The sequence below is a fragment of the Ascaphus truei genome, chromosome 3, assembly GCF_040206685.1.
Source record: "Ascaphus truei isolate aAscTru1 chromosome 3, aAscTru1.hap1, whole genome shotgun sequence".
NCBI lineage: Eukaryota > Metazoa > Chordata > Amphibia > Anura > Ascaphidae > Ascaphus > Ascaphus truei.
Genome location: NC_134485.1, coordinates 86,562,807 through 86,577,909, shown reverse-complemented (window position 1 = coordinate 86,577,909; position 15,103 = coordinate 86,562,807).

The window sequence follows — 15,103 nt, the reverse complement described above, 5'->3', positions numbered from 1 at the left end:
GTTATTTATTTTTATTTTATTGCATTTTTTTTGAATGGGGAAAAGCGCTATTAGAATTGAGGATATATGCTGCACACCAACAAAGTATGAAAAAGATTATACAGTCCCAGGGAAGGCCTGTAAGTTATCCAGTAAATAGCAAACAAATGAGGCAGGGCACTCAATAAATTTAAACTTTATTGTGCCATAAGTACACACAACGTTTTGGCCTCTCTATTGGCCTTTTTTCAAGTGAAGTGGCATTAAACATAAACATACTAATGTCCTTTAAATAGTCCCAAAAAACAAACAACACCAACGTGTGGGTGATTCACTGCATCCACGCTGTTTCCCTTGCCGCTCATCTGGTGTTTGCCATCATCGTGGGCCTGTTCCATATCCATGACGCTTCCTCCGGCATCTGTCGTCATCGTGGACGTGTCTCACGTCCGTCCATTCAGGTCCCAGGGGTGTGTCATGGGCGTCTCTAATCGCGTCGACTCCTCCATCTGACATCATCGCATCTGCATCGCTCAATCCGGGTCCCGCGACGTCTGATGTCATTCATATGTGGATCCCAGTTGTTAGGTGATGCAGATGAGCCCGAGCCCTCCGTCTCCAGGAATTTTCCTCCCCGGATCAAAATATTAATTTTGTTTTATCCAGATCCTCTGTAGAGTATTGTAAGGCGGGGGGGGGGGGGGGGGGGAATAAGTTGTTAAGAGCAGCTGAACTAACATCTCATCATATAACCCAATATGTGAATAAATAAGTGATTTTTTGAAAAGAAGAATAAAAATAGTAATCTCTTCTTGGTCCATTTGTTCTTAGGTGAAGAATGAATACATATTATTGATTTATAACAGTACCCACTGACCTTATCCAATAACCGATACCAGGGAACCTTGGCAGCAGCAACAGCAGCAGTATATAGTACCTACAGTATGAGGATAACATAGCTAAGTCCATATTGATCCTTTATCTAACCTCCACGAAGCAACCAAGGGATATGTTGTCATTTAGTCCTTTAGGGAACACGGTGTCTATGGTGTAGATCTAATAGGCTTCCCTTTGTATTAGAACTGTTTCTTTTTCTACCCCAGATGTTGCTCTCTGTACATGTTCAATCCCCATAATTGTTAGAGAGGAAATAGGGTGTTTAAATGTGGTACAGTGTATATAAGTGCATTCTCTTCTAAATATACAAAAATATACCTCCCACTCAGCCAAAAATATCCCAAATGTAACAAACAATGTCAACCAGGTGCATAAAGGGAAGAAATCATCTATACAAATATGGCTGATAAAGAAATATCAGTGAAACAGAATCCCTTATAGTTTTCACTTATGGAGGACACAAATAAAGTGGGGAAATGCCTATCCCGGGATCTTATTAACCCCTCAGAGGCCATTACTATTGAATCATACGGCAAAACTCTTCAAATTAAACTTTATTTATTCCATCAAATATAGGAGGTGCAGGGATGTGAGGGTATATACACACATACAAAAGTGAGCTAAAACAAGATGATGGAGCTGGAACTAGGAGCCCAATACCCACAATTGCTAATGTAAAAGGGATGAGGGATATCCCTCAACGGGTTAATATTGTTACGATCGTACCTCACTATAAAAATGAAGTGAACCTATAATTAGATATACTGGGATACATATCTGTCGCAATTGTAGTGCTATGAACTTGTTTGAGTCAGTTGTATCAAACAGAAACTGGTATAGATACAATGTGCTGCCCCTCAGTATACAAAGTGGCACTGATGTTGTAAATAACCTACAGATCTAAATATCAGGTGTTAGTGCTGTAACATAGCTAATAGGGTTGCGAAAAAATCCCTTAATATTAGATAGGTGCATCATGTAACATCCACACTAATATCTGTATAACGATAACATATATTCATAAGCCAGAATTGGTATACATCAGGGGTGTGCAAACTTTCTGCCCTGTGCCCACCTACACGCTCCCTCCCCCTGCACGCACCCCCCACTTACCAAGTCTGAAGCGTCAAATGATGCCGCGGAGTCATGCGACGTCACGTGACCCCACAGCGTCCACGCCGCGTCGCCCAAGCCGACTGAGTCACGGTAAGTGAAGTTGCAGAGGCCTCGCACGCTCCACGGTATATAATTGAAATGCCTTAGGGAAGAGAGCGGGGCCTCTGCAACCGCCGTGCCCCACCTGAAAACTCTCGTGCCCCCTCTGTTGGGCACGCCCCCCCCTCCCCAGTTTGCGCACCCCTGGTAAATATGACCCTGGTGGAAGGAGCTGGAAAAGGGAATATAACTGTTTGGTCAGAATTGCACATAATAAACAGACATGTCATTATAGAGACTTCCCTTAATGCAGCCAACCTTGCTGTTAGCAATAGGTAATTAACCCAGTGTGTGCCCCTACAGGTGCGTCGATGAGTTTTCTAAAACTTGCCTTAAGCTTGCCTTGGAAAATCTGGGGCTATCACCAACAAGACCCAGGTACATGCTGGGTACATGCTGGGTACATGCTGCAACATTTCAGTGACATTTCTGCAGAGACTAATGGCCCATCGTATTAACACAGCATGGCTTCCTGGCAGTCCCATTCAGTTTGAATGGGACTGCCAGGGACCCCCGCTCTTAATCCGATGGGCCATTAGTCTGTCTGCAGAAATGTCACTGAAATGTTGCAGCATGTACCCAGCATGTACCCAGCATGTACCCAGCATGTACCCAGCATGTACCCAGCATGTACCTGGGTCTTGTTGGTGATTGCCCCAGATTTGTTTTAGAATACTCGTCGGCACCACAGTACATATGCACACAGGTAATTGTATTACGATACCAAGTGGTTAATGATAAATCCCAAAAGACCCGTCTAAGGGGCTTATGCAGAGAGGATAGAGAAGGGAAATAGCACCATATTTTGGAGAAAATACTTCCCAGAGAAGCTTCTCCTGCAGAGAACATGGAGAGATTCATAAAATTCTCCACAGCAGGTTTCTTTACTTTAAAAATTGCCAAACACGTGGAGAGATTGGTAAATTCGCCATGTTAAAATAGGGTGGTATGCAGGTAGCATAGATGCACTGCAACTCGCCATTCTGCCCTATATTATAGTGAGTTCAATCTAGCCAGAAAAACTTGGCAATTTTGAATCTCATCAGAAAAATTAGGTAACGCAGCTTTCTGCATACGACCATAACTTGCTCCAATTCTGTGGCTATTTTCTTGCCGTTTTCACATTAAATTCTCTATCCTCTCTGCATAAGGCCCTTAATCCTCTATTCGTTTCAAATTTCCCATAAAGGTCTTTTCCTTTTCAAGCGTTGAGCAAGACCATTAATCAGGGACACATAAGAATGCTGTAGATGCCAGAAAGAGGCTAAACGTATATAGAAGAAAGGCTCAATAATCATGGTGATACAATAAGACAGGGTTACAAAAATGTAAAGAGGACCTTTTACATTAAAAAAACAAACAAAAATTCAATAAGTTGATAACATCTACGGAGAAAATATAGTTTACCAGTGGACAAAACAGGAAAGACGTATCCCGTACCAGGCACGGGGTAAAGGGACGAATAGAAGACTGGATACACAAATAAGGGACTCTGTCAGCGACCATCGGACACCAGGCACAGCATCTTTTATAGGAAGAGGAAAATCCACTACCACCAAGAGGAGAGACAAAAGACCAGGAGGAGCAAACACAAATCCAAGAACATCACCCGTTCTTCGCTCACGCCAATAATGAGTAGGCACAATCTGGTGATAAACCTAGTAATTGTATCTGGGGTGGATAGTAGCAATTGTGCCGGGGGTTGTGGTAGTAGTAATTATATCTGGGGTTGTTGTAGTAATTGTGTCTGGGGGGTAGTAGTAATTGTATCTGGGGGGTAGTAGTAATTGTATCTGGGGGGTAGTGGTAGGAAAGGAAACATAGACGCCAATATGAAATTATAAGTGGGATTTGATTCTCAAGTAGTGACTTCTATCTTAGTGTAGCACTGTTTCTCCCCCCCAGCCCCCACCCTCCCCCTCCCAGTGGGAGATACACCACTTCTGCTACCTGTGTGTGGTGCGGATACCTGTTAGGATCAGGAGAGCTGAGTTGGATTTGCGGTGGTATGGAGATCAGGACAGGCTTAGGTTCTTTCTCTGTAGTTCTTCTCTTGGTGTTAGCGCCTCCAGCCGTAGTGGGCTCCAGGGTATCCAGAGATCAGCCCCCACTATTGTACACATCTCCCTCCTGCCCAATGACTGACACTCAGACAGGAGTATAATGAACAAGGGTCTTTATTGGCTGGCATTCACTGCAGTTCTTCCTCACAGTAGTGCAGTCTCAGAGGTCTCAGGCCTCTGGATGGTGATTGCCCCTGATCTTACAGGGCATTTGTGGATTGGATCAGATGTTCCCCCAGCCAAAGGGCTGGGGGTGAGCACGCTCATCCCACGATTGGAGAGACTCACAGCTCTACTGCTCTCTTACTCCTCCAGAGCAGGACTGACTAAATTTTTGTCACTCCGTCCTAGGAGGAACCAGAAGGGGCGGGCTCATGGTTTATACCTATACCAGATAGGCTTACACAGGCCATTAGTCCCCACCACACTTCTGTCACCCATAAGAGGGGCATGAGGGAGGTCAAAAAGCCCATAGATTAACCTGTCATAGCCTAGACTGTATACTCACATACAGTACATTCCCCCCAACACCTCCAATTATTCCATTGATGAAAGATACTGTAGGTGAGAAGTAGCTTCCAAACTCTGCGTCAATTTACTGGACAATTGTTGTCTTTACAGCTTTATACATTGTGCTATTGTTCGATATGGAATCATTTACTGAGTGTGATAATGAGACTCTGTTAAGCTGTACCTGTCAGTTTTAGAAAATGTATGGGCTGCTAACGAGACGTATCAGGTTATTAAAGTCTGTGTGAAGTCGGTAGAGGAAGTGGAAGCTTTTCGGTGAAGTGCGAAAGTGTGAAAACTTGTGTCAATATTGGAGAAAGTGTCAGTGTTTTAAATGCGGTGTCCAGGTGTCAATGGGAATGATGGTGTTTCTAGAGGCTTTATGAGGTTGTCAGCACAAGTAGTCATGTGTTAAAGCTACGTAAAGTTGTTAGTTAGAGATGTAAACCGATGTATCTTCTCCAGCACAACAGCAAATTAATCTATTTACTGCAGTTTAGCAATCCTGTGTTGCACGCTTCCAATTGTCAGGTTGGCTTTCACTATGGTTAATGAAGAAGATAAATTGACCTACATTTGAAACAGAGAATGTTAGGGCAAGTAACAAAGTGTTATGGTAATTGTGGGTGAATTAAAGTGTAATCCCACTTTACCCATTCAAAACACACATTATATATATATATATATATATATATATATATATATATATATATATATATATATATATATATATATAAACACACTTATTAAGGTTATGGTGGGTAAAAAAAGTGACAAAAACCCTCCACAGTAAAGCATAAAGCAACTTTAAATATTACTGTATATTCATTTGCATGTCTTAGACAGGTCTGCAACCCTGTCTTTCACCATTATCGCCCAGCACACAGCACTTCCACTGCAGCAAGGGATTCTGGGAAATGACATGCAAATGAGCACACAGTGCCACCTTTTATCTCAAGCTCACATTACATGAACAACTGCTGGGTGATAATGGTGAAAGACAGGGTTGCAGACCTGTCTAAGACATGCAAATGAATATACAGTAATATTTACAGTTGCTTTATGCTTTACTGTGGAGGGTTTTTGTCACTTTTTAACCCACCATAACCTTAATAAGTGTGGTGATTACTGACTCTTAATCTCAAATGAGCAAATGCCAGCAACCAACCAACCTCACACTGATGATACCCATCAAGGTTTAAACAGCTGTCTAGCTGGGACTGTGCCCCCTTGGCCCTGTGGCATCGGCTCCTCAGAGTCTAAAGCCACTTGCTGCTATTAGGGGGGCACGTCATCCCGAGCTTCCTAGGAAGGCGACAGAAGAAAGATGGCGACAGGCGCGCATCTCAAGAATACGGTTCATTTCGAGATCGATGCAGAGGAAAGAGATCGTATTGGATTGAAGTTCATCGTCGAGGAGGTGCTGCGGAAAGCCGGTGTGGATACAGAAAAGGTATTCTGCCTACAGGATTTCGCACGGCAGGGCATCTATGATGTGACGCTTCATATGGAAGGAGAATGCCTGAATCTATATGAGAAGATTAAAAGGATGGTGGAAGACCCGATTATGCGAGGAATTAAAGTGATTCCGAGCTTCCAGATGGACGAGAAAGTGGTGACGGTACACATGTACAACCCGTTCGTACCGAAAGAAGACCTGGTGATGTTCTTGAGGCGATACAGTACAAGTGTTAAAGGTGGAATTGAATTAAAGAACGCCTACGGGATCTACAACAGCAAGAGGAGATTTTGGATTAGGCTTAAACCTGATCCAGATGGAGTGGGGGGTGTGGCTCATCCACCTTCAACTTTCAGTATCGGAGGGAATCGTTTTTTTTTTAGTTATTTCGGCCAACCTACCTACTGCAGGAAGTGCTACCAGTACGGACATACTAAAGAACATTGTGGAAAAATTGGGGTGGTTTGCAGGAACTGTGGGAAAGAGGGACATTTTGCTGCGGATTGTGACATTCCAAAAAAGTGCGACCTGTGTGGTGAATTTGGACACTTTGCACGACAATGTTCGGAAGAAAAAAGTTATGCTCAGGTTGCTAAAATTGGGACTGAAATGGAGTGTACACAAGAGTCTGCTAATGTAGAGGGATTTCAGGAGATTACTGTAGTTGAGGAAACTTCAGGAGAAGAATTGGAAGAAACTTTGGCGGGTTCGACATGAGATATCTTGAGGGAAAAAGAGGACGATCTCTTCCTGAACTCCTTGGCCCAGAAACCGCAGGTGGGAGGGGAGGAGACGGGAGCAGTCCCTCAGAAAGATGCGGGGGAGGCGGAAATACGGTCATTGAGTGCGGTGGAACCTAGCTGGGCGGAAAGTATGGAGTTTCAAGATTCACAGAGGGAGAGGGAAGGTCCCCAAGATGTTTTGGAGAAGGAAATGGAAATAGGAGGAAAAAATCTCAAAAGCGTAAAAATCTGCAGGGGATAGAAACAAAGGAAGATAAGGATAGCCAAAGTAAAGTGGAGCCTAGAGAGAAGGGTGTAGAGGGTAAAGTTGGAAAAGTATCAGGGAAAGTAACCCTAAAAGAGAAAATGGAACATTTTGAGGACGCAGTGGGAGATGTTCTATTTTGGGTGGGTATTTTCCGGAAGCAGCATGGGGGGTAGTAGTGACGAACAGATAATAGAAAGATTAGAAAAAATGATGTACCAAAGAAAATAGCTGACAAAAGAGCAATATGAAGAATTAAAAAAGGAGCATGTACAGTGGGTTAAAATAAAAGAGGCTAGGGGAGAGGTGAGGGAGAAGGAGAGAAGTGGGAGCAATAGCTCGTCCTCACAAAGTCAGATAAGCGTTGGAGGGAACTAAAATACAGAGAAGTGTAAGTGGAGTAAGTGGGAACGAAAGTGAAGACAAGGCAGGCCAAAAAGGGATCGCACAGGCAAAAGAGGCAAATTCAGCGGGAGATAGTAAGGGGAAAGTGGTTGAAAGTAGTAGTGAGAGTGGAAGTGGAGAGAATAGGGAAAGTAAAGGGGGTCAGGGACAGAGAGTAAGAATATTGGAAACAGAGAAACAGAGGAAGTTTAGGGAAGAACAGGGGTTCGCTACATTAGAACATTTTCAAGAATATTTAAAGGGCCCTGCAAAGAGGAATGTAAAGTTACATGGTCTGTTAGAGCAAGTAGAAAGAGTCCTTAGAGACAGGGATATACAGGAAGTATAAAATGTAATGTTTCGGGTGGTTGTATTTGTGAGAGTTTTTCTTGGTTTCCTTTTGAAAGTTACTTAGTATGAAATGGAAATTTTATTTTGCCTTTGTGTTGGTTTTTGTCTTGGCAATATAAGGAATGTATAGTGATGTCTTTTGATTATTACGTTTTGTAAAGTGATACTGGTTGTTAATTTGTGAACCGTTAACTTTGCAAATTAATAATATGTATGAATAAAAACATTTAATAAAAAAAAAAAAAAAAATGTCGGTGAGTGGGTTTACTGGCTTTGCATCTCCCAAGCCCTTGCTTAAAAGCTGTGTCTAAAGCAGCATGCATTGGCTAAGGATTGTTCATGTAATGTGAGCTTGAGATAAAAGGTGGCACTGTGTGCTCATTTGCATGTCATTTCCCAGAATCCCTTGCTGCAGTGGAAGTGCTGTGTGCTGGGCGATAATGGTGAAAGACAGGGTTGCAGACCTGTCTAAGACAGCGGTGCGCAAACGGTGGGGCGTGCCCCCTTGGGGGGGCACAAGATTATGTAGGGGGGGCGCGGGCTGCTTGCAGGGAAACCTGGGGGCGGGCAGAGCTGTGCACGGGCGGCCAGAAGCTCCGTGCTGCTGCTGCTTCTATGTGTCTGTGTCTTGCAGAGGGGGCGGGGCTTCTCTCTGCTCACAAACAAGCCCTCCTCTTCCTGTCTGCTTCCCGCACCAGTTTTCAGCAGCATGGGGGGTTGGAGGATCGGAGCATGTCGCCCCCCCAGGAGAAAGTGTGTGTGTGTGATTGTGTGTGTGTTTGTGTGTAATTGTGTGTGTGTGTGTAATTGTGTGTGTGTATGGGGGGATTGAGTTTGTGTGTGTGTGGGGGGGGGGATTGAGTTTGTGTGTGTGTGGGGGGGATTGAGTTTGTGTGTGTGTGTGGGGGGGATTGAGTTTGTGTGTGTGTGGGGGGGGATTGTGTGTGTGTGGGGGATTGAGTTTGTGTGTGTGTGGGGGGGGGGATTGTGTGTGTTTGTGGGGATTGAGTTTGCATGTGTGTGGGGGGGATTGAGTGTGTGTGTGTGGAGGGGGGGATTGAGTGAGTGTGTGTGGGGGGGGATTGAGTGTGTGTTGAGGGGCATTGAGTGTGTGTGGGGGGGGATTGTGTGTGTGTGTGGGGGGGGATTGTGTGTGTGTGGGGGGGATTGTGTGTGTGTGGGGGGGATTGTGTGTGTGGGGGGGATTGAGTGTGTGTGTGGGGGGGATTGACTGTGTGTGTTGGGGGGATTGAGTGTATGTGTGGGGGGGGGATTGTGTGTGTGGGTGGGGGGGGATTGTGTGTGTGTGGTGATTTGAGTGTGTGTGGGTATTGAGTTTGTGTGTGTGTGGGGATTGAGTTTGTGTGTGTGGGGTGGGGATTGAGTGTGTGTGGGGATTGAGTGTGTGTGGGGAGTGTGTGTGTGAGGGGGGGGATTGAGTGTGTGTGTGTGGGGATTGAGTGTGTGTGTGGGGGGGGATTGTGTGTGTGGGGGGGGGTTGAGTGTGTGTGGGGATTGAGTGTGTGTGGGGATTGAGTGTGTGTGTGGGGGGGGGGGGGGTTTGTGTGTGTGGGGGGGGGGGTTGTGTGTGTGTGGGGATTGAGTGTGTGGGGATTGTGTGTGGGGATTGAGTGTGAGTGTGTGGGGATTGAGTGTGTGGGGATTGTGTGTGTGGGGATTGTGTGTGAGTGTGGGGATTGAGTTTGCATGTGTGTGGGGGGGATTGAGTGTGTGTGTGTGGAGGGGGGGATTGAGTGAGTGTGTGTGTGGGGGGATTGAGTGTGTGTTGGGGGGGATTGAGTGTGTGTGTGGGGGGATTGTGTGTGTGTGTGGGGGGGATTGTGTGTGTGTGGGGGGGGATTGTGTGTGTGTGTGGGGGGGATTGTGTGTGTGGGGGGGGGATTGAGTGTGTGTGTGGGGGGGATTGACTGTGTGTGTGGGGGGGATTGAGTGTGTGTGTGGGGGGGGGATTGTGTGTGTGGGTGGGGGGGGGGATTGTGTGTGTGTGTGGTGATTTGAGTGTGTGTGGGTATTGAGTTTGTGTGTGTGTGGGTATTGAGTTTGTGTGTGTGGGGTGGGGATTGAGTGTGTGTGGGGATTGAGTGTGTGTGGGGAGTGTGTGTGTGTGGCGGGGGATTGAGTGTGTGTGTGTGGGGGATTGAGTGTGTGTGTGTGGGGGGGGATTGTGTGTGTGGGGGGGGGGGTTGAGTGTGTGTGGGGATTGAGTGTGTGTGGGGATTGAGTGTGTGTGTGTGGGGGGGGATTGTGTGTGTGTGTGGGGGGGGATTGTGTGTGTGTGGGGATTGAGTGTGTGGGGATTGTGTGTGGGGATTGAGTGTGAGTGTGTGGGGATTGAGTGTGTGGGGATTGAGTGTGTGGGGATTGTGTGTGGGGATTGAGTGTGAGTGTGTGGGGATTGAGTGTGTGGTTGTGTGTGTGGGGGGGGATTGAGTGTGTGTTGTGATTGATTGAGTGTATGTGGTGAGTGTGTGTGTGTGTGTGTGTGTGGTGATGATTGAGTGCATGTGGTGAGTGTGTGTATGTGATGATTGATTGAGAGAGTGTGTTGTAATGCAGTGGTGCGCAAACTGGGGGGCAATGAGGCACAAGATTATTTAGGGGGGCGCAGGCGCGTGCGACGAAACTGGTGCGCGGGCCGGCAGACGCTGTGCGCGAGGGGCGGCCAAGAAGATGTGCACGGGCGGGGCAGCCGAAGATGTGTGCGGGTGGCCCGAACAGGATAGTGCAGGTGGCGGCAACGTGATGGTGTGTGAGCGCACGCGCAGGGGCTTCGGAGGTACGGGGAGGAGTTCTGCCCTGCAATAGTGCTGTGTTCCTGCTCTCCTCCACTGGCAACCTGCTTCGCTGCGATCCTCTGCAAGTGAAAGGGTCGGCTGCCACTATATCAATCATACTATGAATGTACAGAAATAATGTAAAAAAAATTGTGAAAACACAACATTGAAAACGGGAAAAAATAAATAATACTGTAGGTAGGAGTGTGGATGACAATGGGGATAGCAAGACAAAAAGCATGGAGGGGAGGGAAGAAAAAAAGGGAGGGGGGGAGAGGAAGGGAGGTAGCAAAGTGGTGGATGAATGCCCCCCCCCAAAGGATTGCCTTTGTGCACGTACGCTCTCCCAAGCTTGGCGCTTGGAAGACAAACAAAATTGACTTTGATGTGCGCTCAGCAGCAGTCAATACACACACACACAGCCACATACAGCCACACACACAAATAGCCCCAATCCACGCTTGCAAAATTATGCAGGACACCCTGTGCTTTCTACTTGGAGAGTTGGTGATGTCACCGCTCTCAGCGGCAGCGTGGACGCAGCCTAATTTTGCAAGCGCGAGCTGTTGAAATATGTAAGTATTTAAACATATTTGGATTTATATTGTATACCGTTTAATAAAGGTTTTTTTTTTTTTTTTCATGTGATTTTGATTACATCAGGCGGGGGGGGGGGCAGAGAATTTTATGGATGAAAAGGAGGGCTCGGCATAAAAAGTTTGCTCACCCCTGGTCTAAGACATGCAAATGAATATACAGTAATATTTACAGTTGCTATATATATATATATGTAGCCAGGTCCCCAAAGAGTCCTCTCGGTGGCGTCAGAGGCACGGCCGCCACCATCTTTGTTATGTCCGCACGGGCGCGGAGGCTCGCGCATGCGCAGACGCGGTGGCCATATAGTGAGCGCGAAGGGGCAGAGATGGCGCTCCATAGTGCAGACTCCCAAGGTCGCGCAGGCGCAGTTAAGCATAGCGGCGACCATTACAGCTTCGCACAGGCGCAGTAAAGATAGCGCACGCGGTTCCAATGCTAAAGAGGTCCTGAGTGGACTACAATTCCCAGCAGCCTCTGGGGACTGCCCTTTCACCCACATCACGTGCAGCCAGCCAGCAAATAGGGTTTGCAGCTTCTCCTGTTGGAGAAGGATACAATGTTGCAGAGACCACGCTAGTCAGTTGGAGCTGGGAGAAGGAATGTGGAGGAAGTGTGTAAGGAGCAAGTGGCTTCTTACACTAGGCCAGGTTACCCCAAGGCCCCAGGTAGGCCCCATTCCCCACTAGGTTAGTGGGTAAGTTCATAGGGAAGGCCCCTTAGGTAGGGACCCTGCCCTTAGGTGAGTGTAAGTCTAGTCAGAGACACAGCTGCAGTGCTGTGTGCTCTGACAAGAAGAGACAGTGTTGTGTGCAGTGCAGCTAGAGTAGTTGCTTTGGCTGTGTCAGGGAAAGGCCCCTCATAGGAAGAAGGGGGGTTGTTTTCTAATTTATACAGTGTGTGTAATATCACCAGTGCCAGTTGCATGTGGTGAACTATCAAAGTCTGGGATCAGAGAATCTACAGCAAGAGATCTTCTGCATGCAGGGGCTAGGGTAGAGGTATACCCCCAGGGTCCAGTTAGCCCCCGAGACACTAGAGGAATACTGTATGTGATAGGGACTGCCTTAAGACAGGGACTCCTTCACCATACTCAGAGAGGAAGAGACATGCTGCAGCACAGTGCCTGGATGCCCGTGCAGCCTGAGTGCAGAAAGAGTATCTGACTCCATAGCAGAGACTGTGGTAAAGGATCATTCCAGCTGGGGATCCCTTCCCTGTGGAGTCAGCGTGTGTATCCATTCCTGCAGAGAGCAGCGCAGCACGGCGTGGGATCACTGTGCGGTGTTGCTGAGTTCCAAGGATTTTCCTGATCAGGACTGATCAGGGAGGTAGTATATATTAAGTGCACCACCGGGCCCCAACACAGGGAAGCGTTATCCCTCACACTCACACTCTCTTTATTGTTGTGGACACTCAAGGGATAAAGTGTCCAAGCACAGTATTATCAAAGGGACTGAGGGTGATGTGATGATGGACATGTGGGTGAGGGGATGGTATGCATTCAGGGTGATGCAATGTTATTCATATGAGGTATTGATGATATGCCAAGAGAGTTTCATTGAAGTTATCGTTCATGCGCAGTAAATACTGTTTATTCACATTGTGTGTATTTACTGTATGGTTGTTCTGGTGAGGGCACACTCCCACCACGTTGGGATCCCTCATCAGTTGAGGCGCTGCACCGAGTGTAAGTATATACCCCAGGTTCCCCGTGGTGGAAGCTCAGCCCTCCTGGTTGCCAAACAGGTACAGCACCACACTGATAAGTAGTCAGATACACCTACCCACCTCAATCTCACTTAGGGTGGAGGAAAGAGGGCTACATATATATACAGTGTTCGACAAATCACCCAAAAATCTACTCGCCAAACAAAAAATCTACTCGCCACCTAGCCCCGCACCCAGTCCCGCTTTAAAAAAAAAAAAACGAATAAATTCCTAGTAAGAACAACATTCGTTTTTGACATTAGTTTATTTATTGTATTACATTATACAGATCAACCCCGTTATAGCGCGATCCGCTATAACGCCGATCCGCTTATAACGCGGTTTGAGCATGGACCCCGAATTTAAAAAAAAAAATTACATTTTTTTTTGCACACTGCACACTGCACACTGCACACGGCACATGGCACACTCTCACTGCGCACACTCTCACTGCACACACTCTCACTGCACACTGCACACTGCTCACTGCACACACTCTCACTGCACACTGCACACACTCTCACTGCACACACTCTCACTGCACACACTCTCACTGCACACACTCTCACTGCACACTGCACACACTCTCACTGCACACTGCACACACTACCATCACTCACTGCACACTGCACACACTCTCACTGCACACTGCACACTCTCACTGCACACACTACCAGCACTCACTGCACACAGCTCACAGCACACAGCACACAGCACACAGCACACAGCACACAGCACACAGCACACAGCACACAGCACACAGCACACAGCACACTCTCACAGCACACAGCACTCTGCACTCACAGCACTCATAGCACACTACACTACACAGCACACTACGCTACACAGCACACCCAACTCACACCCTTCCTCCCACTCCCCCTCCCTACCTTTGGTGTCGGCTGCTGAGATTGGAGCGGAGCTGGCATCGGGAGGAGGAGGGGGGGTGTTGGTAGGGGGTGGTGGTGGTGTGGATGCCAGTAGGGGGGGTGAGTGAAGAGCAGGCTGGGACTCGGAGGGCCACGTGGGCTGGGCCGAAAACTGATTAGGCCGTGGAGGGCGGGCGCGGAGGACCGGTAGGTGTGGGGGCCTCGGGGGGGGAGAGGAAGTGGATGCCGGTGGAGGGGGACGGATGCCGGTGGTGGGGGGAGGAGGTAAGGAGCAGGCTGCGGCTGGACTCGGAGGGCTGCTGCTGGGGGACGTGTAGGGCTTCCGGCCACCTCTTCCCTCCCTCCTTCCTTCCTCCCTCCCGATCGGTAGCGCGCGGCGGCCATTTAAAAAAAATTAGCGCGACCCCGGTTCTAGCGCGGTCGGATCGGGTGGCCCTCGAGGACCGCGCTATAACGGGGTTGAGCTGTACTACAATTAGTCCTTGTTACGTGTGTGTGTAAATGTTCCTGAACCCTATAACTATTGTCTTGATGCCCCCGCGTCACAATATCTAGAGCAGCAATCCCGCCTGGGATCTTACCTGATCCACAATCCCTCAATATCCAGGTACCCTCATTCCCGCAATGTTATACATTGGAGGGGAGGTATTCCTTACCTGTCTTCTGGGTTAGGGGGGATTCCGATGTCTTCCGTGTGAAGCTCAAGAGTTAGATCTGGAAGAAAGCAGTATACAGTAGGTTATTTCGGTGTAGGTATAGGGCAGTTAAGATATATAGGGTAAATAAGAGATCCAGAGTGTGAGAGAGAGAGTGTGGGTGAGAGACAGAGAGAGAGACACACACACACACACACACACACACACAGAGCGGCACACACACACACACACAGACACACACACAGAGACACAGAGAGAGAGAAAGAGAGAGAGAGAGAGAGAGAGAGAGACACACAAAGAGAGAGAGAGACAGAGAGAGAGAGAGAGAGACACACACACACACACACACACACAGAGAGAGAGAGAGACAGAGAGAGAGAGAGAGAGAGAGAGAGAGAGAGAGAGAGAGAGAGAGACACACACACAGAGAGAGCAGCACACACACACACACACACACACACAGAGACACACAGAGAGAGACACAGAGAGAGAGAGAGAGAGAGAGAGACACAGAGAGAGAGACCACAGAGAGAGAGAGAGAGAGAGAGAGACAGAGACAGAGAGAGAGAGAGAGAGAGAGAGAGAGAGCGAGAGAGAGAGAGAGAGAGAC